The 24,788-nt window shown below is 39.7% G+C and overlaps 1 protein-coding gene across 26 annotated transcripts in view; it reads left to right on the forward strand.

The window, feature by feature from the left end:
* The first annotated feature begins 1,093 nt into the window (after positions 1 to 1,093).
* The window catches only part of Lepr (leptin receptor), a 164,786-nt gene continuing 141,091 nt past the window's right edge, over positions 1,094 to 24,788 (forward strand). For 8 of the 26 annotated variants that reach the window (XM_078026433.1, XM_078026431.1, XM_078026440.1 and 5 more), the window contains exons 1-2: positions 1,101 to 1,414; positions 1,513 to 1,619. The gene's annotated coding sequence lies outside the window, so the exon portion shown is untranslated. Of the gene's footprint in view, positions 1,415 to 1,485; positions 1,620 to 24,788 lie in introns of all 26 variants that reach the window. The other 18 variants (XM_078026436.1, XM_078026438.1, XM_078026429.1 and 15 more) reach the window with 9 other exon arrangements.

Consider the following 24,788-nt stretch of genomic DNA (forward strand, 5'->3'; position numbering starts at 1 on the left):
AGAGAACAGCAAAGAGACACAACAGACAGGTTTAGTATATAAGACCTCAAGATCAGAAAAGCAACCTGCCTTTAGCTGATCTGGAGGTTGTACCCTAGGCTGGCATATGAAAAGTGCACTGTGTTTCCCAATTGGCCACAGAGAGCTAAGGCGGGAGCCATCTTGAGACAGCCACACTGCAGTTGCTGCTGTGGGAGCTGGGAGATCTGACCAAAACAGCTACATGGTCCTGACAAATGCCTGCCCATGACCTAGGCTGTGCCTGGTAGAATGAGAGTGAAAGAGGCACAGAGGATATTTTATCCGTGGGGATTCAAGTTGGAAAAGCCAGTTGGGCTTCCCACTTTTGAGTCTGACTGCTCATAAGACCAGCTTAAGTGGGTAGGGAATTTGGACAGGTAGGTGTGAGTACACTCGGGGACTAAGCCTGGGAAGCCAGGAAAGACTGTGTTCTTGGGCAGCAGAGGGGGTGAAAGATGATTGGCTGGTTGCCCTGCCTCCAATGAGTAGAATCCTAGGGAGACTCCTGAGATCCAGACTCCCGAGTAGGGAGTGGCAACTGCCAGTCCCCAAGGGTGTGTTGATTTAATCTCTCCAGAGCTGTCACCATCCAACAAAGCCCCTGAGGCCTGATTAGACCTAAGGCCCCCTGGGGGTGCTCCACTCCTAGAACTCTGTAGTGGCCCCACCCTGGGAGTGCATGGCCCTGGTCTATACAGACAAAACTGAGTACTTCCCATCCAGCCTCACACTGGCGAGAAGGGATGTATTGGCACCCCCTTTCTCCACAGAAAAATCTTAACAGGGCTTCTCCAGAAATCTTCACCATGGTGCTGATTTTAGAACTGTCAACAAAAGAGTGTCTACAAAAGAGTTCAATGTAGATAAACTTCCAATTTTCGTGTTGCCCTGTTTTACTTGGCCACTGACCAGGAAGAAATCAGCACTTCAGGGTGCTGGACACCCCCTTACTAGTTTCTCACAAACATATTCAGTTTGTAGAAATGTGTAAACAAGGCCTCGGCCTTGAGCTGGACTTCACAGAGATGACTACATTTCTAAGAGAAGTTACCAATTGGGCTCCATGGTAACAGCTGGCAGGGGGAGGAAAGAAAGGGGAGAAGAAGCTCTCCCCTTCTCAGATGTTGTCCTTGAAGGGTTAACTTGCCCAGAACAGTGAAAGAAAAAGCTGCTTTTATGTGAACTTCTGCAGACTGTGAACTTCTGAGCCCCTCCCCTTAAATGTTGGTATAAAATTCCGAAACTACCTGAACTCGGGGTTCAGGGGATTGATTGATTACAACAAAAGCTGTGCTCTCTGAACTGCAGCCAAATAAAACTGTTTCCTGCTATCTTCAGGGCTTTGCCTTGTCTGTCCCTACAACATTTTGGAGACCCAGATGGGACAGAGGAGGTAAGAATGGCTGTTCTGCCTCTCTTGTCTCCGGCTTCCCGGGAGCAGTGGGGGACAGTGTTTCCCCTTAGCACTCACAGGCAAATCTTGGTCTGAAGGAGAGGCCACTCACCCCGCGCCCTGGAGCTGCCAACCCGGAGCACAATGGAACCCACAAGGAGCAGGAACCAGAATTAGGGTTTCGGAGCACCGCCCATCTGAACAGGTAGGACCTGGGTCCATTTGTTTTTGCAGCCCACCTTACTTCCCCTTCGAGGCCTAAGCAGGTAGAAGGGAAACTTGATCAACCTTTGTTGGGTCCCGAGTACCCTCCAAAGTGGTTGGAACTGAAACGGACCCGAGGAGTCGCCCGAGTAGTCTCTGTTCGGGGTCAGTGAGCGGAGGGAAACTGTTACTCCCCTTTTGTTTGGTTTGGAATTGTTGGAATTTGGGCAGTAGAAATTTTGTTTTGACCATGTCTGTGTGAAAGTGTGTGAAAGTATGAGAATGAGACCAACTAAGAGAAGGATTTCGATCCAACCCAAGGGCCAAAGTGAGTGCAGAGTCCCGATCCATGGTTGCGATCCACCGTTCAGATCCACAGTTCCAATCCACGCTTCCAATCCACGGTTCCCATCCACGGTTCCGATCCACGGTTCCGATCCACGGTTCCAATCCACGATTCCCATCCACGATTCCGATCCACGGTTGCGATCCACGGTTCCGATCCACGGTTCCGTGACACCTCATACGGTCTACAGTGGAATTTCACCAACCAACATCAAGATGAAAGCTCCAGGTCCAGGGTTGATAAGAGGGCCCTAAGTCCCCGCGAGGGGAACTGAACTAATCCTTATATTGATTGCTGGCAAGAGATAGTACAGAAACAGCCCTCTTGGTTGAAAGCCTATCTAAGTGGACATCACAAGCTGATGTTAGCTGGGAGCATAGCGGTCTCTAAGACCCAGCGGAAAGCAGCTAGACAGAGAACCTGACAGAGAAAAGATCTGAAGGGAAACAGTTTTCCCCAGGAGCCGGAAAAGGATCCACCACTTTATGTGCCACTCTACCCAACTTTGCCAAGACCACTGTCCCCTCAGCCCCCTCGTCCTCAGAGGCAACAAATGATGGCCCCCAATACTGGCTATTCCTTCCTCTGTGATGTCCTCAGAGCCAATGGTTTCCTAGAACCAGAGACTCTTTCACCTCCCAAGATTAAAGTGGGAGAATTGTCCCAAGACCCAGAGCCACAATCCAGATGAGAGCTCTCCAGATGCCCCTACAAGGGACTAAAGGACATGCTCTTGTTGACCACAAAGAAAACATCTGAGGGAGACAAGGCAGTTTTGTGTACTAGCCTTGCACCACCATTGCACTCATAAGCTGGAAAAATCATACTCCCTCCTACACGGAGAAGCCCTGGGCCATGACTGTCTGATGCGGCTCGTTATCCAGATCCGATCCACGGTTCCGTGGCACCTCATACGGTCTATGGTGGAATTTCACAGTAGGATGGGGTCCTAATGAAGAAGAAAATATAAAGAGATGTCAAGAAGCCCTCGTAGGAAGTCTAAGAGAAAAGGAAAAAGAGAACAAAACAAAACAAAAAAGAGAAGGAATCGGAGCCAGCCCTGAGCCCTAGCCTAAGGTGAGTGCATCTGCAGACAAACAGAGCCCAAATAAGCCTCCCGCTGCTCCAGCATCTCCTTCTCGCACACACCCTTGCACCCTCAATATCTCTGAACATTTCTCTCAGCCCCATATCTGCCTCGGTCCCTTTGCCCTATGAAACTGGCAGCAAAGATCAAGAGATGTGCCAAACTGACTCAGAGCCAAGTGTCTGGGCCACCGCTGCTGCCACCCCTCTCCCTGCCCAGAGGTGACACACGGAGGAGGGATACCATACAAGCATAGCAGCTGTCAGAAAAGAGATGCAGAGGCTCAAACCACAGGTGATCAGTGCAGCCTTTGTGGGACAGGTTCAGAGTAACATTTGCCAAAAATTACAAAAACTAGAGGGCTTTACTGAGAAGTGTGTCAATGAACTGATTAACCACAGTTTTTATCATTTGAGACCCAGAGGCTCAAAGACAGGCAGGCCAAAAAGATAAAAACGAGAATGGATCTCCTTACAGCTGCCCTCACCACAAACCTAGCGGCCACTCAAAGGTTGGGGGTGGTGGTGGTCTCACTAGAACAAAGTCAATGGTCCAAATGTTTATAGGGGGGAAAAACGTGGCCAGACACAAAGGGAAGCCTCCAGTGGCTTCGGCAGGCAAATACCCACAGCCATGCTCAAAAGCAAGACTTGAACAAAGAAGGACCAAATGTTTCCCCCCAGCCTTTGGCTCCAGCCCCTCTTTTCAGTTTCTTTCCACTTGCTCAAAGTTGATTATTGACAAAAATGGCAGGGGTTCGATAGACACACTCAGCTTTATCTGATCCATGGGACCCAGGACCTCAGGAGGGGCTCAGTTGCTGCAAGCCCAAGAACACACTGGGAATAAGTTCATGTTAACAGCCAATAGTGGGCCTTTGGGAGCACACTCCAAAAAGACATGCCACCTCGGCTCCAAGCCACATGCTTTGAGCCACCAGCAGGAAGGGCCACAGAGCCCCAAGCACCCAGGCATAGTGAAAAAAAACACAAGTGGGGACAGCTGCTATATACAATTAGAGCAGGCTCCCACCTGACAAGAGGAGAAAGCCACGCAGACAAAGAGGAACACCTAGGTGGGCACAACGTGGCTGCCACACCGGGACCTGTAGGAAACCTGCACAGGACCTGCATGGGACCTGCCCTTCAACCCCTGCAGACAGCCCACAGTGAGATTTACAAAGGTGCCTTTAATACAAATGATGTCCCAGGTCATCAATCTCTGCTAAGATTTACATTAGATTTAAGAGTTGAAGAATCCCAACAGCCAAGATCCTGCATTGGGAAATAACAATAAAAATTTCTGCATCTTGGGCTGGGGATGTGGCTCAAGCGGTAGCGCGCTCGCCTGGCATGCATACGGCCTGGGTTCGATCCTCAGCACCACATACAAACAAAGATGTTGTGTCCGCCAAATACTAAAAAATAAGTATTAAAATTCTCTCTCTCTCCCTCTCTCTCACTCTCTCTTTAAAAAATAAAAATTAAAATTAAAATAAAAAAAAAATTCCTGCGTCTTAAAGCGCCAGAGGCTCTGTGAATGCTTCTCTTCCCTAAATGACAGCTCCTCCTAGGGGCTTGAGTACACCATCTTTGGGATGGCTCTGGACTCTGACTTAAAAGCCCACATCTATCACGAAAAAGTCAAATACTTTGGTTACCATCTGACTCAGCAACAGAACAGACAACAGCAACTGAGCCTCAAAAGAAACAGGAGATCTGCTCAATTTCAGTCCCTTCAATCTGCCATCAGACTAGAGAATTCTTGGGGGTTGCTGGATTTAGTCATATACGGATCCCCAACTTTCAGTTATGGTAATACCCCTCTATAAAGCCACAAAGGGGGGAGAATGGGATCCTCTAATATGGAGGCCAACTAAGCAAAAGGCCTTTGAGGACATTAAACAGGCACTCCCAGGGTACCTGGACTAGGGCTCCCTGACCTTAGGGAAAACTTTACAGGTTCACAAAGCTTTTCTTTCTGTACACCCCACAGACAGTCTGGAGTGACTGTAGTAGTCTTGGCTCAGGGACATGGACATCTATCCAAACAGCTGGGCTCTGTAGCCCAAGGCTGGTCACCTTGTTTCAGGCCCTTGCCAGCCACAGATCTTCTGATGTTGAAAGCTGATAAACTGGCTATGGGACAAAAATTGTTTTTCAGGGTTCCTCATTCAGTTTTGACATTGTTAGAGCACAAAGTGCAATATTGATTGACTAATGAGAGATTGGTCAATACCAGGACATGTTATGTGAAAACCCCCATATCCGTGTGGAAGTCATCCAGACTTTAAGCCCAGTAACTTTGCTGCCCATTGGACCTGGAAAACCTGATCACAAATGTATTGAAGTCATGGATGAAGTATTCTCCAGTACCAGACCTGACAGACCAGCCCCTCAGGGACCCTTATGTGGAGTACTTCACAGATGGAAGCAGTTTTATAAAAGATGGGGTATGTTTTGCTGGACATGGAGTAGTCACTCTGGACTCCGCTGTTGAGGTAGAACCTCTGTCTCAGGGAACTTCAACACAAAAAGCAAAACTTATTGCTTTGACTCGAGCACCTCAGTACATAGCAGGAGCCTATGTGAATATTTACACAGACTCAAAATGTGCATTCACTACCCTTCATGCTTATGTAAGAAAAAGGGGCTAATTAACTCTGAAGAAAAAGCATAATGTACGGGCAAGAAATTCTTAAACTTTCATATGCAGTGTGGGCTCTCAGAAAGATTGCGATTATACATTGCCAAGGTCATCAAAAGGGAAACACTGGTTGCTCAGGGCAACCGGAGAGCTGACAGAGAGGCCTGGTTAGCTGCCTACAAGAAATAGGAAGAAAATCCAGTCCCAGGTTTAAATGCTGCCCTGGCTGACCATCTAACAGAATGGGAGCCAACATATTCCCAATATGAAAGTAAGTGGTTTAAGACTGAAAAAGAACATTTTCTCCCAGGTGGATGGTGGAGATTTTCTGTTGGCCACAGAGCTATCCTGGAGATTCTAGCCCCACTGTCTTTATCAGACAGTTCCACAGGAGAACACATGTTGGACATATAGCACTTGAGACAGTTCTGAGTCAACATTTCTATGTCTCCTGGCTCTCAAGCATCACCTGGATGATCTTAAACAATGTGAGGTTTGTGCTCACAACAATCCTTGTTAGGGGCTAAAGCTTCCACCAGGAATCCAAACTGTAGGAGGAGCACCTTTTGAAGACTTGGAAGTAGACTTCTCTGAACTACCATGCTCATGGGGCTATAAATAACTTATTATTAACAAATTATTCCCAGATTTGGTATCCCAATAACTATTGGCTCAGACAATGGGCCAGCTTTTGGGCAGAAGTGATACAATTACTAAAGAAGAGTTTAAATATCAGATGGGAGTTACATACTGCCTATAGGCTGCAGAGTTCTGATAAAGTTGAAAGGATGAACAGGACTTTAAGGCTCAATTGGGTAAGGTGTGTCAGGGGACTTACATTGTGATGAACTTCTCCCTATTACACTGTTGAGGATTAGATCCATTCCCATTTGGAGGACTGAACTCTCTCCTTATGAGATAATGTATGGGAGGCCCCCTCTCTTATTAGGGGACTACAGGGAGACTTAAAAGAGATAGGAGAATTAACCCTGAGATGACAACTTCAGGCCTTAGGGAAAACTTTACAGGTTCTCAACCAATGGGTTAGAGAAAGATTGCCAGTAAGTTTGACCACAGGTGTACATTCCTTCAAGCCTGGAGATTGAGTCTGGGTAAAAAAAAATGGAATATTCAACCTCTGAACTTCTTTGGAAGGGCCATTCACTATTATATCCACCCCAACTACAGTAAATGTTGCAGAGATAGGTCCCGGATTCATTACACCAGACTCAAGCTTGTAGCTGTGGACTGGGAATATACTCCAGACACTGCTACGCCCTTGGGGAAAAATAAAAGAGCACCGGAGAAGCTTGAGGATCAGGAGGACAATAGCCCTGCTCTAGTCATTCCAGAAGCTGACTGGTCTATGCACAGCCGAAGCTTGAGAGTAAGGCCTTGTTTCAGCCGCACTGGAGGGACTGGCTGATCAACGCACGGTGAAAGATAAGCTTCCCACCAGGACTAATGAACTCTTTCAAATTCTAAGATAGTTCTTATACTGTAATGCATTGCTACCCCTTGCTTCTACATATATTCATAGTTTTCTGTTTGGGTTTTGCTACTGGTTTGATAACAGTAACTCCTACTGACCTGACTCTGGGTAACAAAATTTCATTTATACTTTTTTTATCTTGCTTATATAAGTTTTCTAGGATTTGTTTGGTGTTATTATTTGGCTTTGTTAATTTATGCTGCTTATGCTAACCAAAATGTTAGTCTATTATTTAGCTTGGTTTCCATTGATAACATTAAGGGGTTCTGCCTTGCTCCTATTCCAATGGTGGAGAGCATGCGAACCACGTGTCTGTCCAATCCACTATAACCAAGAGGTGGTAAAACTTATTTAGGATCTGTCACACCAAAGGAGTGCTATAGATGGATGACTGGGAAGAAAAAAAGAGGTCCATTGGGAAGGAACTTGACCTAGGTGATCACCCATCTTGGGGTGAAGGTAACTGGCCACCCCAGAGGATTACTGCCACTTATGGTCCTGCTACCTGGGCACAAAATGGCAATTGGGGCAATAGAACTCCTATTTACATGCTAAACAGAATTATTCACTTACAAGCTGTACTAGAGATTATTATCAATCAGACTGCCACAGCCTTTGAACTCCTAGCCACACAACAGACCCAGATGAGAGTGGCTAACTATCAAAGCCGCTTGGCATTAGATTACCTACTTGCTGAGGAAAGAAAAATATGTGGAGAGTTCAACAGCTCAAATTGTTGCATACAAATGAATGACAATAGACAAACAGTTAAGGATATAGCCAACAACATAAGAAACCTAGCCCATGTGCTAGTTCATACCTGGAAGGGCATTAAAGTTTGGTCCCAAACACACTTTTGGGAAATGGTTTTCAACTCTTGGTAGATTTAAAAACTTAATTGGTATAGTGGGTATTCTGCTATTAACCTGTTTATTGCTCCCATGTTTGGCTCCACTGTGCATTAAAACTTTTGGGTCCACTATGGAAGCTGCTGTTGAAAGGAGACAACAACTAAGGTTTTGGCATTATATAAAGCTTTAAGCCTAGATGATGATAATGATGCTTTTAAATTTAAAGAATTAAGTTATGGGGAGCATCTTTAAAGGGGAGAATTGTAGTGGCACCCCCTTTCTTCACAGAAAAGTCTTAACTGGGCTTCTCCAGAAATATTCACCATGGTTGATTTTAGAACTATCAGCAAAATAGTCTTTACAAAAGAGTTCAATGTAGATAAACTTCCAATTTTCATGTTGCCCTGTCTTACTTGGACACTGACCAGAAAAAAATCAGCACTCCAGGTGCTGGACACCCCCTTACTAGTTTCTCACAAACATGTATCCAGTATAGTAGTTTGTAAAAATGTGTAAACAAGGCCTCTGCCCTTGAGCTTGGCTTCACAGAGATGTCTACATTTCTAAGATAAGAGAAGTTACCAATTGGGCTCTATGGTAACAGCTGGCAGAGGGAGGAAATAAAGGGGAGAAGAAGCTCTCCCCTTCTCAGATATTGTCCTTGAAGGGTTAACTTGCCCAGAACAGTGAAAGAAAAAGTTGCTTTTATGTGAACTTCTGCTTTTATGTGAACCTGGCTGCAGCTATCTTCAGTGCCTTGCTTCGTGTGTCCCTAAAACAGGAAAGCTGATAAATTTTGAACTCCAACTGACAACTTGGAGAGCAACACAAAAATCAGAACGGTTTAAGAACCATTGGCCTTTACTCTCATGCTCAGCTCAAGAAGAAACAAAAAGAGACAGTTATAGACAGTGAATCTATATTCTCATTGACTACTTTGACCACCTCAGTGGAAACAATTCCTTGATTTTTCATTAAGAATCCTTTTTCTGGGGCTGGGATTGTGGCTCAGTGGCAGAATGCTCACCTAGCATGTGTGAGGCCCTCGGTTTGATCCTCAGCACCACATAAAAATAAAAGGTATTGTGTCCAACTACAACTAAAAAATAATATAATAAAAAGAATCCATTTTCTCTTTTTTTCCTTTTTCTTCTTTGTATGTGTTTGTGTGTATGTGTTGTACTGATTAGTTCATATATATGTATGTGTGTGTGTGTGTGTGTGTGGGTGTGGGTGTGTATGCACATATTTGTTTCTTTTTTTCTCACTTGTAAGTTTTTAAAATGTATTTATTTTTCCTTGCCTATTTCTCTTGTCTTTTGAAGGTTAGTGTTTTTGATTAGTATATTTTAGTTTTGTTTTGTATTTTTTATTTGTCTATTTCTCTTGTTTCTCTATTTTCTTCTGCCTAAAATCCAAATTCTGTTCTCTCTTCCTTTAATTTTTTACTTCTATTTTTCTCCTTCTTCCTTATAACCATCATATTCTATTTCTCTTATGCATTTTCTCTGTTCACTTTTTGAAACTATAAACTCTTTTCTACATTCCTATCACATTTTCTTTGCTCTTAATTAGCTGTATTCTTATCATCTTTTAGCACTAATTGGTTTATGTAATTCTTGCCCCCCCCCACCATTAATGCTTTTGCAATTCTTACTGCTATAGATGACATAGTTCACACCTGTTGTTTGATTTAATGCAAGATATATTTCATACTTACTTATTGTTTTTGCTTGTGGAAATAGTTGACCCCAACATTTCTGTTTTTTAATGGCAGTTAACATTGTAGATGTCATAGTAGGAACCAAGGATTTAGTTTAATGCTATATATTGTTTGCATTGCTTGTTATTATTATTTGTTTCCCCCTAGTCGTTGAGGTACTGGAAACCTATAGGGACACTACAAGTTCACAGGGTAGAGACTATTGCTGAACTAAACTTAACCAGTAGACAGCTTACCTTGCTCCACACACAAATTTAATGACACACAATCTTCAGCTACATTTTAATACAAAAAATAGAAGAGACAAAAAAGCCAAACTACCTTCTGTCACACCTTCTTGTGACCAGTTTCCAAGTAGAAACAGCTAAGTGTGGGCCCTTAGATCTCACCTCCATTGCTATAGCAGAAATAGGACGAAATAACACAAAGACTGTGGACATCACATCTATGAGGGGGATCTCAATCCAGATCACTCCAGGATACTTTAGCAACGGAAGACTGTGCACTAAAGAGGTAAAGTAATCCAATTCAATTTCTTTCTTCCATGTTCCATAAATGGATGAAAATGAAGAATCTCATGCTAAGTAAAATTAGCCAAACTCAAAAACTCAAAAGTTGAATGTTTTCTCTCTTAAATGGAAGCTGGAGTAAAATAAAGGAAAGTGGGAGAGAAGGATAAGCACAAAGAACCAATCAAATACAAATTAATAGACCAGTGAAAGGAAGTCTAAAATAATAGGGGATGGAGAAAGGCAGAGATGGAGGAGGATGGGAGCAGGGAAAAGGGGAGGGAAAAAGGGATGTTATGAACTGAAACCAATTTCCATGCATGTATGAATTTGGATGAATCCAACTACCAAGTATAACTATAAAGCTCTAATGTGTTCAACATCTCTAGTAATTAAAGAAATGCAAATCAAAACTACTCTAAGATTTCATCTCACTCCAGTCAGAATGGCAGTTATTAAGAATACAAACAACAATAAGTGTTGGCGAGGATGTAGGGGAAAGGTACACTCATACATTGCTGGTGGAACAAATTGATGCAAATTGGTGCAACCAATCTGGAAAGCAGTATGGAGATTCCTTAAAAAACTTGGAATGGAACCACCATTTGACCCAGCTATCCCACTGCTTGGTCTGTACCCAAAGGACTTAAAATCAGCATACTATAGTGATGCAGCCATATCAGTGTTCATAACAGTTCAATTTACAATTGCTAAACTGTGGAACCAACTTAGATGCCCTTCAATAGATGAATGGATAAAGAAACTGTGGTAACATACACACAATGGAATATTACTCAGCATTAAAAGAGAATAAAATTATGGCATTTGCAGGTAAATGGATGGAGTTGGAGAATATCATGCTATATGAAATAAGCCAATCTCAAAAAACCAGGAGTCAAATATTTTCTCTGATAAGTGGATGCTAATCCATAATGAGGGGAGCATGGGACAAGTGGAAGAACTTTGGATAGGGCAAAGGGAAGCCAGGAGGGAGTAAAGGGAAAGAAAATATGGTGGAATGAGATGGACATCCTTATCTTAGGTACATGTATGATTGCATGAATGGTGATTCTACTCCATGTATAATCAGAGAAGTGAAAAATTCTGCTCCATTTGTGTACAATGAATCAAAGGGCCTTCTTCTGTCATGTATAACTGATTAGAACTGATAAATAAATTTTAAAAATACTAATAAGTAAATAAATAAATATTAAGGGCTAAAGTTGTAAGCACTCAATAAATGTTGAAAAAATGATAAAATGAATTAGTTTTGGAAAGGGCTATGTCTTACTCTTTTTTTGTTTGTTTTGTTATCCTTACTTCATATAGTACCTAGAATAGTGTCTGGCACATAGCAGAGACTCAAAAAAAAATGCTGAAAGGAAGAATACAAAGGAGAGGAGAACAGGAAGCAATGAATAACTTTATTTAAGTGAGAGATGTAACACTGGGTCAAAAAACTGCTATACATTTTTAATTCTTTTATTCTATCACAATTTTTTGCTTTTACATCTTGCTTTAATTGTTATCATAATATGTGTCTATATAGTCATTTATAGTTTACAGAGCTATTTCATTTATGTGATTCCTTGTGGTTCATGCAACATAAAAAGCAGGAGCATTTTGAGGCTCCCTGAGGTTAAGGCACTTTCCTTGAAGGAGAAATAACATGACTGTTACACTGTTTTCTAACTTCAATGGTAGTGACCTGTCTATTTAGTGCCAACAAATGGACAGCAAGCTATATGTGTGGATTATCGACTAATATCCTAACTGGGACACTTTTAGGAGTAAAAGTAAGTTTCATTTACTCCAAGGCAATAGGTGTAAATTAAGACCCTCCTGGGCACCCTGGAAGTGTTGTTACCTTACCTATGGATAAAAACTGATATAAAGCTGATACAAATTAACAAAGGTCAGAAAGTCATTTTCTGTGCTACGAATATTATAAAAGCTACTCCTGGTGTGTGTGTGGTATGTGTGTGTGTGTGTGTGTGTGTGTGTGTGTGTGTGTGTTGTTTTGGGAATTGAACCAAGGGTTTAATGTTTCATCCTAAGCAAATGTTTCACCACTGAGAAACCTAGGGGTTTGTTTTTGTAAAAGGAATGTTACATGCTTAGAGTTTGGTTAATATAATGTATGTGGGGCAAAGTTGCTGGTATCTTTCTTCCTTTTGTCCATCTAACCCCAAATGGCATTTCAAGTTTATGTGTCTACCATAGTGTAAGATATCACTGTGTGATGGCTGTAATCTCATCTTCCTTTTCCAAGTATTTTATAATGTGAAGATAATAAGTGGGTCTTTGGGTAAACTGCTTATCAGAATCAACCATTACTTATTTTTCTATATAGCTTTTGGTATTTACATTAACTAAAGAATTTTCTTTAATTATAAATCTTGCAGAGTATTAATAATTTTAAGTAAAGATCTATAACCTGTAAAGATATTGAATAGTTTTATTTGCTTGCTTTTTGGTGCTGGGGATCTGCACTCAGGACTTGTGCATGCTAGGCATATGCTTTACCACTGAGCTATACCTCCAGTCCATTAACTTAAAAAGGAAGATTTAATCAATTGCTTGATTACATTTTCAATTAACCTAACTTTAACAGGTAAAAATCTCTTAACATTATAAAAACATAAATGATTATGCAGACTTCATACAATGTGATCATCTTGGTGAATGTTCCATGTAAGCTTGAGAAGAATATGTATTCTGCTGTTGTTGCATAAAATAGTTCATGGATATCAATTATGTTCAGTTAGTTGATGGTGTTGTTGAGTTCAACTATATCCTTAATGAATCTATAACTTCTGGATCTCTCCATTTCTGACAAAGGAGTATTGAAGTGCTCAATGATAATAGTGCATTGATTTATTTTTCTTTGCAGTTTATCAAGTTTTTTCCTAACATATTTTGATGTTTTGTTGTTAGGCACATACATGATAAGGATGGATATGTCTTCTTGGAGAGTTGACCTCTTTATTGCTATTTAATATCCCTGTTTTTCCATGAGAACTTTACTTTGAATTCTGCTCTTAATAAAATTAATACAACTACTCCCATTTTTTGATTATTGTTATCGTGCTATACTTTTATCAATTTACTTTTAGCTCATATTTGTCTTTATATTTCAAGTGGGTTTCTTATAAAGAGCATATAGTTAGGTTTTTTTTTTTTTATTCACTCCAGCAATCTGTGTCATCTGTCTGGTGCATCTAGACAATTGATACTCAAAGTGAATATTGACATAGCTGGATTAACATCTACTGTATTTGTTACCATTTTCTATTTGTTGTCCTTGTTCTTGTTTTTGTTTTTGTCTTCCACTCCTTTTCTGCCTTTTGTGGTTTTGAGTATTTTAGCCGCACACATGTTAAGGATTGATATGTTTCCTTGGAAAATCGACTTCTTTGCTGCTGTTTAATAGCCCTCTGAAAAAAACATGGGAACAGAGATTTAAAATACCTTTAATGGACTCATTAGTAGACTGGACATGGCTAAAGAAAGACTGTCTGAAGTAATTCTATTTTCTCTCAGTAGCATTCTTCCTCCTCCTCTTCTCTTCTTCTGTTTTACTTGTTTACTGATTACTTCAAATTTTGTAATATAAACTTACAAATCCAAACCCACTTTCAAATAGCACTGCACTGCTTCATGGGTAGTGTGAATACCTTGTAATAACAAAATAACCTTATTCTTCCCTCCCATCCCTGTTATCAGTGCTGTCATTCATATCACTTCTATCTAAGTATACATACCATATATATATACACAAGATATATACCTAACCATACATGACCAAATAAATTATTGCTATTATAATGTTGAACTTGTTATCTGTTAGGTCAATAAAAAATAAAAAAATAAACATTTTAATATTAACTTCACTTATTCACCTCCTGGCATTTATATCATACAATATGTTAGACCTTTATAATTATCTAATTCCTGAATCATCTCTTCTCTTTTTTCTAGTCTTCATTCTCTTTGCAGTCTCAGCTTGGGAAGTTTTTATTGATTGATCCTCAAGCTCAGAGAGTCTTTCCTCATCCATGTCCAGTCTAATAATATCTTCACTAAAGGCATTCTCCATATCTTTCTCCTCTCTTGCATTTCTTTAGGTTCTTTCTTCTTTGCTTAAGTTGTCCATTTGTTCTTACACACTATCTACTTTATCCCTTAGAGCTTTTCACATATTAGTCATGGTTATATTAAATTACTTATCAGATTTTTCAGTATTCCTGCCATTTCTGGTTCTGATACTTGCTCTTTTCTCTTCAAGTTGTGATTCTGTCTTTTAGTATGCCTTGTATGTTTTCTTGCTATCTGGGCATGATGTGCTGGGTAAAAGGAAGTGTTGTAAATATTGCCTTTAGTAATATGGTGGTAAAGTATAGGAGAGGAGAAGCTTCTACAGTTCTATGACTAGTTTTGTCTTTTAGTAAGCCTGTGCCTCTGGACTGAACTGCACAAGTGTTTCTCAGCCTTTTCTCTTGCTTTGATGAATCAGGAAGATGAGATAGGGCTAGAGTTGGGTATTTTTCTTCCTCCAGGTCAGTTAGACTCTGTTAAAACCCTAGCAGGTTAGGCTTTAGTTAGTTAATTTCCTCTTAAGACAGACCTTGTTAAGAAAAACAGTGCTCTGGTATATTTCAAAATGGTTCATTTCCTTCCCTCCAGACCTCATCAGAAACATGAGGGGATTTTCATCCAACATGTACTGTGAGAACCTGGTCAAGCTTCTAGATCTAAAACACTGAAAGGCATGAGAGTCCTCCTATGATTTGATCCCCCTGTAATTTGTCATTCTCAGTCTTACATACACTGATCCTCTAGCACCTTATTAATTCCAGTTCAAGTTTTCCTATTCCAGCACTAGTTCCTTCTGTGTGTTGTGATTCTCTCTTGCCTATATGCCCCCAATTGGGGGTGGGGGCAATGGTTACCTGTGACATTCCTTCTCATTGATCTGAAAATTGTTGTGGAATTTTCCATTTGTTCAGCACTTTACTGAACAAATAAAGTGCTGAACATCCAAATAAGTATATTATTAGGATGGAATGGCAACTTCTAAATTCCTCACATGCATAATTAGAAACTGAATATGACAAACACCTTCTGTGAGCTATGTAGACATATTTAACCACCCACATGGCTGACCTTAGTTCTAGTTCTTTGAGAGGTTTGCCTTGTATTTCATGGTCCAAAGAGTCTACTGCAAATCTTGTTTTTAGCATAGACCACACAGCAAGTTGGTAGACACCCATTCTGACTCATATTTTTAGCATAGACTATCAGCATGGCATAAGACCTTCAGATCAACAAAGGGACATTTCAAGAGCTTAGAGATGACCTCCCAAGAAACAGATAAAGCATCAAACATTTCTTTGGAAAAGATTAATCCATGACTTGCCAATGATCCTGAGCAATTTTTTTTCATGTGCTTTTTGGCTATTTGTATATCGTTGGATATGTCTATTCAGATTCTTTGCCCATTTTTAAATTGGGTTGTTTGTTTTTTCATTACTGAGTTGTTAGAGTGAGTTCTTTATATATTCCAGATGCAAGTCCTTTATCAGATTAATATTTGCAAATAGTTTCTCCCATTGTGTTTCTAATTGTTTTTTCACTTTGTCAGTGGTGTCCATGGATGCATAAAAGTTGAATTTTGATGAAGTCCAATTTTGTCTTTTTCTCTGATTGGTTGTGCTTTTTAAACTATAAGTTTAAGTTCTTTGGCAGGTGAGGATTCTAGTTATTTCTTTCATCTCAAGTAAGCTTTGTCAGTTATGTCTTTCAAGAAATTTATTTCATCTACATTATCAGATATGTTAGCTTAGAATTGTTTGTAGAATCCCTTATTACCTGTTTAAAGCTTGTGGAATGTAGAGCGATATCTTCTTTTTACTCCTTTTTTAAAACACTGTTCAGAGGTTTATCAGTTTCTTGTAATAAACTTATTTAATAATTTTCTTTTGATTCCAAATAAGTGTGTTTGTTTTAAAATTTTATTTTATTTTTTAAAGAGAGAGTGAGAGAGGAGAGAGAGAGATAGAGAGAGAATTTTTAATATTTTTTTTTTTTTTTAGTTTTTGGCGGACACAACATCTTTGTTGGTATGTGGTGCTGAGGATCGAACCCGGGCCGCACGCATGCCAGGCGAGCGCGCTACCGCTTGAGCCACATCCCCAGCCCCTGTTTTAAAATTTTAGATATAACAACTTTCTTTCATTACTAACAGCATAGCAGAATTAAAAATATAAATAACTTATATAGTTTTAAAATTGAAGTTGATGGTGATATTTATACTTAATCTGAGTGACTCTCAGATAAATATATATATTTAATTTTCTGTTCTAATTTTTATATATGACATTAGAATGCATTATAATTCATATTACACATATAGAGCAATTTTTAAAATATCTCTGTTTGTATACAAAGTATATTCATACCATTCGTAAGACTCTCATATTTTTATCTGATAAAATATTACTTCAAATATTTTTTTTCTGTTCCCTTCTTTCTTCTCCTTCTGTTATTCTCAAACTGGTGTTACCCTTCTGTAAGTGTCCTTCAGTTCTTGGACGCTTGTACCATTTTTTTTCCAGTCTTTCATTTCTTTGTTTTTCAATTTTGGAAGCTTCTATTGACACTTGTGCAATCCCACCAGTTCTTACGTTCAATCTACTGATGAGTCTATCAAATGTGTTCTTCATTTCTCGTAGTAAGACATAACTAATAGGTAGAGGGAGCTGATGTAAATACTCCTTTAGTGTGAAATTTATGCTTATCTGCTTAGGAATTCAGCATGTATTCCTGCTCCTCCCCTAGGGTGGAATTTTTTTTGTTCTACCTACTCCTGGCCCCAAGGATAACAGACTTGCTCTACTTGCCCTGGATGGTGAAGTTTGCTAAGTTTGCTGGCATACAGAAAATCACCTGGAGAGTTGCAGGTAATACTTGCTAAGAAGCCAGCAGGGGCACTACTAAAATCTTTTAGGAAGTTAACCTCTGGGAGCTGCCCGCTAGCTGAGTGCTGCTGAGACTTGCTGGGAAGCCACCTATGGATGTCACTGAAATGTGCATGGAACTGCCCCCCTGGGATGAATGTTGGCCAAACTCATTAGAAAGCTTCCCCTTGAGGTACCATCGAAACTTAGTGGGAAAGCACCTCTTGCCTGTCTGACAGCTGTGTGACAAAACAAGGGAAAAAGACAAAGAAAAGGAAAGAAAGAAAAGGAAGGAAAGAAGGAAGGAAGGAGAAAAGAAAAAGAGGAAAAAAGTACTCACACCAGAAAAGTGAAGCCCCCTCTTTCTGCCTTATCTTTCTGGTACCCACTACTGACAAAACTTGGCATTGCACAGCAAAAGAAGAAATGTTCCCCAAATCCAACTCTGCTATCACTGCACAAGGCAAAGAAAGGTGAAGAGAGCTGAAAGGCTATCTATGAAGAACTGGCACAACTTCCTGTTACACACAGAATATATTCCAATTCATTTTGCCAAGATCTGCAATTATCTACCCTCTGTATGATTCTTTAACCTATTCAGTGGGCAGCTCTGTGTCATTTCCTTTGTTCAAGTCATTTCTGTGTTATTTTAACACTCTAGGCTTATCTTACCCAAGAGCGCTTGACCTTGGGATAGTCCCTCCCCAAGCCTTTGTATAGTTAACTCTGTTGATATTTTGGTTTTTGTTAAATGCCACTCCTCACTTGGACTTCACTGACCACATAATCTAAAATAGAGCCAGTGTCTCTCATACCTGCTGCTGCTTTCCTGTTCAGTTTTCTTCATTCTATTTATCACTGAATTGTCTTTGTTTTGTTTTGCTTTGTTTTGTTTTTTAAACTGTGTCCCCCTATCTACATAATGTAAGTCAAACAAGAGTCTGGACCTAATTCATATTACACATCAGCAATGAGAAAAGTGAAGATTCACCTCAGGTTTGCCCAATCAGGGTGCATCTGATTGTCATTGCTCTCTACATCTGCCTCCGTGTGTCCTAAAAAGAGTGCATCTTTGTACTTGATGTAGTGAATTTCTAAAATAAACTAGCCTGACTTTGATCTATATTCCCTCTAAATTGCATGTCATCTCTTTTTTCTTTCACAGGGCATAGCTTTGGCATAGATACCAACCCACTCACACATTCACTCCCACTTCCAAATAGTACTGTGTTTAATATCTTTTAGAAAAGAAATTATTAGAGAAAGGAGTCGTGGAACTCTTCACAGAAAAGCTTACCTTTGGAACTCTTTGGAAAACTAGAAATTTGCTGGGGAAAATAAATACACATAGGATGGATAAAGACATCCAGATCTTGTTTTCAAATACTACTCTCCAATGAAATAAACAGGCTTCCCAGGAAAAATGGTTAATTCCAGCACTGGGGCAGAAAACATAAAAATAAGCCCAAAGTACCAGAAAGCAAGCAAAAAAAAAAAAAAAAAAAAAAGAAAAAAGAAAAAAAAAAAGCCAAACAAAACAAACCTCACACAAGGGTAGCGGTATGTTAAAGAGAAGCAGAAGCTAAAGGAAAGAAAAACTTGGGCAACAAGAATCAATAAAGTAGTATGTGATTATGATCCAAAGTATACAATAAATATCCACAAGTCTATCTCTACTGATACAAGTAAATGTTTGAACAAATAAACAGGAAAGAATGAAGGAGTCCCCCATCCAGAAGAATTCCAAATAATTTCTATGGATAGTCTGTCCTGAAAGAGACGGAGCTCAGCTTCCCAGTCCTTAAGTGTGGGTTGCACATGATGACTCCCTTTAAATGGTACAGTGTAGGGAGGGGGAATAAGACAGTGGAGAAACCTGAAAAACACCCGCTCACCCAGGGGATCAGATCAACAATCTGTATTCCTGATATGAAGTGATGACAATGTCATTTTCTCTCTGTGGTCTTTCTTGCCCAAGCTCATAACCTAGTCCAATCATGAAAAAAAAAAATAATTCCCAATTGCGGGGCAATCTGTAAGATACTAGATTAGTACTCCTTAAATCTGTTATGGTTGTCTTTGTTTTGTTTTGCTTTGTTTTGTTTTTTAAACTGTGTTTTAAAAAACAAAACTTTTAAAGAAAGCCTGAGAAACTCTTATAGCCCAGAGGGGACTAAGGAAACACCATGACTAAATGTAATGTGGTATCCTGGATGGAATCTTAAGAACAGAAAGCGGACATTAGGTGGGAAAATATAAATAACAAAGGAAATGTGAATGAAGTATGGATGTTAGTTAATAATCACATGTTAATATTGGTTTACAATCGTCACAAGTAAACCATATGTTTTTGTCAGCTTTTAGGTACTGTGACAAAAATACCTGACAAGAACAACTTAGAGGAGAAAAGTTCTTTTGGGATTCATGGTTTCAGAGGTCTCAGTCCATAGATGGCTGATTCCATTGCTCTGGGCAGCCCATCATGGGGGAAAGGCCCAGGGGAGAAAAGATGCTCAACTCATGGTGGGTCAGGAAATGAGGGTGGGGTGGGGTTGTTCAGTAAGAACAACCCTTCCAGGACATGCCCCCCGTGATCTGCCTATTGCAGTCATGTCCTAACTAGGTACAGTTACCATCCACTCAGTCATTCAAATAAGGACGGACCAATTAAGTTATATCTCTGAAAATCTAATCTTTTCACCTCTGAATACTTTCTTCATTAACAGGAGCTTTATCCAAAGCATAATTCCATTCCAATGTAAGATGTTAACAATAGAAAAAGGTGAGTATGGGGTGTTGTAAGATGGGAGCAATCTTTTCTATCTTAGCAACTTTTCTGTGATCCAGGCATTCTGAATTGAAAAACTTACTGAGAATATGGATGGAAGAGCCACGGTAAATATTTTTGTTTTGCAGCCTTTGAATAAAAAATGTTGGAACAAAATCCACAGAGGACTAGAACTGGCATTACTACCTAGAATAGGAGGAAGGGAGGCGATAACATTTGGCTAGGAGATGGGCTGACACTATGTGAGCAAGTTCATCTTGTTTCTGCTTTGTTGTCTCAGGACCCTTACTGAGAACTGTAGCTCTACAGAGCCATGTAGATTGGACATTGAGGTTCCCCTGGTGGGGTGTGTGTGTGTGTGTGTGTGTGTGTGTGTGTGTGTGTGTGTGTGTGTGTGTGTGTTTATGTATGTGTGTTTTGCATATGCAAACTCAAATGCCCACAGCATTCAACCAGGGAGTCTGAATAAATAAACCAAGGGTGTAAAAGAAAGACAGAAATGCTAGAAACTGTAACAAAGCCTCAGATGAAAGAGAACAGCTGCTGCTCAGTGCTGGCTGATTTTTGACTATGTAGAAAGGTGAGCTGAGATACATCATTCTCTAGTATTTTTAAAGAAACTGGAAGTCCAGATTTTTTTTTTAATATAGAAAATTCCACTTTTTAAACATTGGCAATGATTTCAGGAAGTTTTTGTTGAACATCCTACATACCCTAACTGTGTCAAAGGAAATGCTTTTGTACATAGTCCTCAGACTGCAGTTTGCAATGATCTCTACTATAGATGAACTGGGGCTGTCTTTGTGGTGTGAAGCGTGGAGTTACTGATACGTACTGAGCTATGACGAAATCAATCTCTGAGAGTACGTGTCTGTGTGTGTGTGTCCTTGAGAGTTTGGGATGATGCAGAGAAGAGAGTGGCATGAGTAAAAGTTAAGGGAACATCACAGGGGGTAATGGGTGACGGGAAGGAGAATTTGTGAAGGGGAGAAGCAGTTATTGGGCTATAAAATTAGGCTGAAGCCAGATATAACAGGCCTGGACATTTGAAATTTACGCCATTGGCAACATATGACTAATCCCCAGGTTCTCTTGAAGGAGCAGAAATCAGGAGTTATAATGAGAAATTTGACATTTACACCTGAAATTTCCAGCCAGAAAGAGCAAGGCTCTGTAAATCAATGCACTGCATCTAGTTAGGATGATTTTGTTCAGGTGAAGGTGGCCATTAATAACAGCCAGAGGGTGTCTACGTATGCCTTTGTATAGTTATCTGATACACAGGTATTTGTACTTGGTTAAGCTGACCTATTTTGGCCAGGTGGAACAGCTCCTATGGGCACGCCAGTTTTGTATTGATAAGAAAATGCTGTATTCATCCTCATTCTTGTTTCTGTTCCAGCGCTTCTTGACTCCCCCAAGGATTATTGCAGAGCTGGTGAAATGGAGAAACTCATGCCTAACCTGTGCACACAGCACACAGCAGTGACATTTGATGTGAGATTAGGTCCTAGTAGGCCAGGAGACCTTATAAAGGGTGGCATACAACCAGCAAAATGAAAAAAGGGTTTATTTGGGGGGAAATGTTTCCTCTCTGCCTGCCTGGGCTTTCTTACCCTCCCCAGGGCACCCTGCTACCCTTTTCCTCTAAATTTTAGTCCATAATTTTTATTGGAAACTCTCAAATTCTACTGGCTACTGGATGAGCACATTGTTCTCTAATCAGTAGCATTATTTCAAACCCTCACTATGCTAATGTTGGTGTTTCAAAAGCCCCAGAGAGACTGAAGTAACGACTTCTTGCCTCACCCCCTTCTCCAAGGAGATAATTTCTAGATTTTTATGGTGAATCCTTTATGCTGCAAACACAGAAATCAGAAGCCAAGCAACTGGTAGCTATGTATTTTAAATAGAGTTTTGCTACTTGTTGGTTGGTCTTCCCTAACAACGATTATAAGTTGTTTTTCCTGACTTCTAACCTCTTGGTTCTAGTTCTGTCCTGTGAGACAGTTCGAAAGAGCTCTAATCTCATTTTCATCATATGAACAAGCACTTGTTTTTAATAGCAACTCTTAGCAACCTTAATAAATGAATAGTATCCTTTCCTACTGTAATTTATAAACATAGCTGTCATTTGGTAGAAGGAGTGGAGGGGGCTTCCTTCCCAAATAAGTAAACAGAAGAATTTTTATTTTAATGTTAATGATGTATCATTGATAAGCCAACCTCACTTATGACTTTTTAAAAAAATTTTTTGTAGTTGTAGATGGACAGAATGCCTTTGTTTATTTTTTTTTAATGTGGTGCTAAGGATCGAACCCAGTGCCTCACACATGCTAGGCAAGCGCTCTGCCACTGAGCTATCGCCCTAGCCCCTCACTTATGACTTTACCTTTAAGATTTATAATGAAAACTCATGTATATATTATAGAAATTAAACTTTATGTGAGAAGTTGAACAGTGAACATCCCTGGTATCCAAATGAGTGTATCCTATACCAGTGATCAGCAGGATGGAGGAAGGTCCTACCCTTAGTTTTAAAAATGTCCAAAATATTTTGTCACAATTAGATAATTTTAAACACTTAACAAGGAATTATTTGAAGTAAAGAATTGAGTAAAATGGATGATTATGACATCTAATAATTGTTGGGGGGCAGTAAAATTGGTGTGATTAAAAATTAAGGAGACAGTTTTCTTACATGGTTCAAAAACAGCTTCCAAGGGCAGTTTCCACAGAGGAGCTAGCTCCTAAGTGTCTTTTAAAATTTTTTAAATTTGTTTTAATTAGTTATACATGATAGTAGAATGCATTTATGCACTTTGATACATCATACATAGGTGAGATATAATTTCTCATTTTTCTGAGTGTACATGTTGTAGAATCACATTGGTCATGTAGTCACATATATACATAAAGTAATAATGTTTGTTTCTCTCTACTATTCTTCCTATCCCCACATCCTCTCCCCTCCCTCCCCTTCACTTCCCTCTACCTAATCTAAGGTGACTCTATTATTCTCTAGTGCTTTCCACTTATTGTGAGTTAGCATCCACATATTAGAGAAAACATTCAGCTTTTGGTTTTTTGGGATTGGCTTATTTTGCTTAGCATGATATTCTACAACTCCATCTATTTACTGGAAAATGCCATAGTTTCATTCTTCTGTGAAGCTGAGTAATATTCCATTGAATACATATACCACATTTCTTTATCCATTCATCTATTGAAGGGCACCTAGGTTGGTTCCATAGTTTAGCTATTGTTAGCCACATTGACGTGGCTGTATCATTGTAGCATGCTGATGTTAAGTCCTTTGGATATAAACCAAGAAGTGAGATAGCTGGGTCAAATGGTGGTTCCATTCTATGTTTTCTGAGGAATCTCCATACTGCTTCCATAATGATTGTACCAATTTGCAGTACCACCAGCAATGTATGAGTGTACCCTTTCTCCCACATCCTCACCAATATGTATTGTTGCCTGTATGGTGAAATTTGGGCCTATTTTTTCTTCTCTTAGGCACAGGGTCTTTGTTCTAGTGTCTAAACCTTTGATCCACTTTGAGTTGATTTTTGTGCAGGTGAGAGTTAGAAGTTTAATTTTATTTTGCTACATATCAATTTACAGTTTTGCCAGCACCATTTGTTCAATAGGCTATATTTTCTCCAGTGAATGTTTTTGGCACCTTTGTCTAGTATCAGATGACTGTATTTATGTGGGTTTGTCTCTATGTCTTCTATTCTGTACCATTGGTCTACATGTCTATTTTGGTGCTAATACCAGGCCGTTTTTGTTTTGTTTTGCTCTGTAGTGTAGTTCAAGGTCTGGTATAATGGTGCCTCCTACTTCACTTTTCTTGCTAAGGATTGCTTTGACTATTCTGGCTCTCTTGTTTTTCCAAATAAATTTCATGATTGCTTTTTCTGTTTCTATGAAGAATGTCATTGGATTTTAATAGGAATTGATTAAATCTATATAATGCTTTTGGTAGTATGGCCATTTAACTATATTAATTCTGCCTATCCAGGAGCATGGAAGATCTTTCCATCTTCTGAGGTTTCATTCAATTTCTTTCTTTAGTGTTGTGTAGTTTTCATTGTAGAGGTCTTTCACCTCTTTTGTTAGATTGGTTCCCAGGTATTTTATTTTATTTTTTGAGGCTATTGTGAATGGAGTAGTTTTCCAAATTTCTCTTTCAGTGGATCCATCACTGATGTATAGGAATGTGTTTGATTTATGGGTATCCAAAGTGTTCTTGTCAGCAGCAGTAAAGAAAGACAATACTCATGATGATTGGTAACCAAGATATTATTTTATAACCAAACTTCTCTTGCTGACATAAGAGTTTCTATTTATTTTTGGTCAGATTATTCCTAATTTGCCTCCATGCATGGAGAATTAGAATAAGGTGGAATTCAACTTGATGATTGCTTATTGAGCACCTGCTGTGTGCTGGGTACCGGGAGTAAGATGAGGAACATGGTGGATGTGGGCCCTACCTTGTGAATTTATGGTAAGGGAGTGGGGTTCATGGTATAGAAAAAAACAAAAAACAAAACCAAAAAGTAAATCTTTGTCAGATTGATTCAGAACCACTGCTGTTAACCTTTTGAGTTAAATTTTTACTTTTCCCTAAACACTGTCTGGACAACATTGTTGTCCTAGGAAATATTGGGGAATGCAGTAATGAAACTGTGTCAGGTCTTGTACCTGTACAATGTTCATGCTGCTCATGCCCTTTGTGCATGAATATGTTTATCCACATG

The sequence above is a fragment of the Ictidomys tridecemlineatus genome, chromosome 11 (assembly GCF_052094955.1).
Source record: "Ictidomys tridecemlineatus isolate mIctTri1 chromosome 11, mIctTri1.hap1, whole genome shotgun sequence".
Classification (NCBI taxonomy): domain Eukaryota; kingdom Metazoa; phylum Chordata; class Mammalia; order Rodentia; family Sciuridae; genus Ictidomys; species Ictidomys tridecemlineatus.